Source organism: Brassica napus, unplaced genomic scaffold (genome assembly GCF_020379485.1).
Source record: "Brassica napus cultivar Da-Ae unplaced genomic scaffold, Da-Ae ScsIHWf_3050;HRSCAF=3851, whole genome shotgun sequence".
In the NCBI taxonomy this organism is placed as follows: Eukaryota; Viridiplantae; Streptophyta; class Magnoliopsida; order Brassicales; family Brassicaceae; genus Brassica; species Brassica napus.
Window position 1 is genome coordinate 1 of NW_026016290.1, and position 3,075 is coordinate 3,075.

General features: G+C 39.3%; 1 pseudogene; it reads right to left on the reverse strand.

Annotated features, from left to right (window-relative positions):
* Positions 1–1,240: 1,240 nt before the first annotated feature.
* On the reverse strand, positions 1,241–2,773 carry LOC125602955 (annotated as a pseudogene).
* Between the last annotated feature and the right edge of the window lie 302 nt (positions 2,774–3,075).

A 3,075-nucleotide genomic window follows, 5' to 3' on the forward strand; every position in this document is an offset into this window, starting at 1 on the left:
CTCTTACATTCTTCACTGATTACATAAATACTAATATGCCTGCAACACTACTTCTGTTATGGCAGCTAATGGCACTTTTACTGTTACGAGACCGCTGAACCTAACAACTAACCCAGATGACGAGGACGACCCACAGCCTTTTTCTCGGTATGACCATCTTTTACTTGCTTACCTCTCTGAATACACACTTCTTTGAGTTTCTTGTTCATGTTTGTTCTGGTTTTGCTCACTCTCTCTCTGGTTTTCAACAGCTTTTCCTTCTTCGTGCTGCTGGTTTTCTCCTCCCATGTTACATCATGGCATGGGCCATCGGCATACTCCAACGTCGGAGACAAAGACAGGTTTGATGAACATTGAAAAATAATCCGTATCAAAATATTGTAAAATGCTTCATCTAACAGACAAGACAATGCACTGCTTTTGTTTCTATGACATCAGGAAGCAGCTTTAGCTGCGGCGGAAGTTGCTTTCATGATACACGGTGGTGTGCCTCCTCAACGCGGGGGACTGCACTTTGTTGTAGCTCCAGAACAGCCGCCGATACCCAACCAAACACATGTCTGATCTTTCAAGGCAATTGATTCTCCGGTAAGAGTATTAAGACAAAAGAACTCTCAACTTGGTTGTAAAACGTCCCACCTACTTATGCTTCTTCACATGTTTATCATCGGCTTCCTCATATGTTTGTGTTCTCTGACTCTTGTTTAATGTACTTCTCTTCTCCTAAATGTTATCACAGAGCTCCCATGTACAGTCTTATGATTATCTTTCGTCTAATTATGTCTCCAGATCGATGAGAAAAAGTAAACAGATTTTGATTAAATGAGCACACTCAAGATTCAGATGTAGTATGCTAAAACATCATACTGAACATTTCTCAAAATATACGACAAACATGAAGTCTACACGTATGAAAGCAAGCCAATAATGTCAACCTAACCTATCACGACATTCCATGTGGATCATGGATGAACATTTTGGATCTTTTTGTTTAACTTTGCATTTAAGAGACTAGTAGTGAGCATTCTCTGTTAGTTTTGCAGTGAAAATTGTGAAGAGTTTCTCTTGCTGATCTTTCTAGTCCTGTTATCTGACGCTTGAAAAGATAAATTTGATGGGTTTTAAACTCATACCTTACCGGTTCAATGTGGGAATCTAATAACAACTTAACAGAGTTTGATATAGAAAGCAACGGTTACTACTTGGCTTATGCTATTGTTCCAATAAAATTCACTTTTAGTTTTACCGTATCAGTGAAGAAATGTATTTTGATTACTATTATTTCTTAAACCCAAACCAAACAGCCGACCAAGTGTAGAAAATGGAGTATGTAACCTGAACATTTTCTCAAAGAAACAAAAAAAAGGACTAGTTGTTCTTCAGAATGACTGTCTTAATGAACTCAGTAATTGTTGCAACCAACTGGGTTTGATGTTTGGTATAACAATGATCAGCTCCCTCCACAATTGTCAGCTTGTGGTTCGGTATGATCTTGGCAAACTCCTTGGCATCTTCCACGGGTATTACCTCATCATCCGACCCATGAACCGTCAAAACCCTGCCATTGCAACCGAATCAATCATGGTTTGTAGTTATATCCCAACATCATCCAATACGAGTAAGAGAATTGAACCTGCATTCTTTGTCAATCTTGAGGCAAGCTTCATGCATATCAGTGCTCAACCTCTCCATTAAGCTCTCCTCAGTAACACGGTACCCTGATTTTCCTGTGAACCACGCACCAACACATTGGTAGAGACAAAAGAGTGTTTTGATCAGAAACAGTGCAATAAAACCAAAAGATGAATAACAATACCATCTTTAACATCGATGAACCCTTGTTGCTTAATTGTTTCCAAAAAATTCCCCAAGACGCTCTGTAATGCCTTTCTTCAGATCATAACGTCCAGAGAGATTGATTACATTGCGGATATCGTGATACTTGGAGCATAAAGGAGCACCACATCACCTCCTATGCATTACAAAAAAAGTTTAATGAGTATCCATGTTGGTCGAGGCAGAAGATGGAAAAGGGATCTAGTTACCTTTACTGTGGCCGAGAACAACATGAACCACACGGTCCATGTTAGAGAAGTGTTGGACAACAGAACGTAGATCATCAGCTTCATGGTTATAGTTACCATAATAGAAACTGCCTTCACTCTCTCTGCAGCAACAACAACCGTGAAGGCGCAGCCACACCTCCCAAAACACCAAATCAAAGCAAGAAGCGAGAAACATATACCCATTCCCAGAGAAATCAAAACGGAAAGCAGTGATGCCTTCTTTCTCTAAAGTAGCAGCCACATTGTTCATAGTTTGGTTATCCTGCATATCAAGATTTGATGAGTCTATCAGATTCACTCATTGACCAGTTCAGAGAAAGTTTGCATTGAAACTGACCTTTTTGATGGAAACCATGGCACAAGATCACAACTTCTCTTGACCCAGTTTCGTGAAGCAGACCCACGAGCTTCTCCTTGTGTCTGTTCGGAATCACGATCCTCTGAGCTGAAACCAGACACAAGAACAGAGTATCCAGCAGTCAGAATCTTACAATAAGCTGAGAAAAATTCGCGATAGGCACCATTCTTATGATACCTGAACTTTTCTCAGACGAGTCCATTCTCAAATTCTTGCAGAAAATTTGGCTCTAGTAAAAATAACTGAAATTAAAACCTAACCATCTTTCCCTTTTCTTTTTTTTTTCTATAGCTTTCTAACTCATCTTAATTGCAGTTTTGTTTTAGGTTATTTCACCGATTCTCCAGAGTTATGCCCAAGCGAAGTGAGGATGTATACAGGCCTGAGACTATTATCCCAGATCCGGATTCGAACCGAGATTCGATCCGGATTTGATCCGGATCCGATCTGAAAATCCAGATATCCGGAGGGGTCGAATCCGGATCCGGATAGTAAAATATTGGATCCGTCAAAGCCGGATCCGGATCTGGATATCTTGATTTTTTAGTCCGGATATCCTGATCTGTAAATTTTATTAATAATTATTTCTGAAATAGTAATATCTATATATAAAAACTAACTTTATTTAATATATTTTCATTTTTATAATAG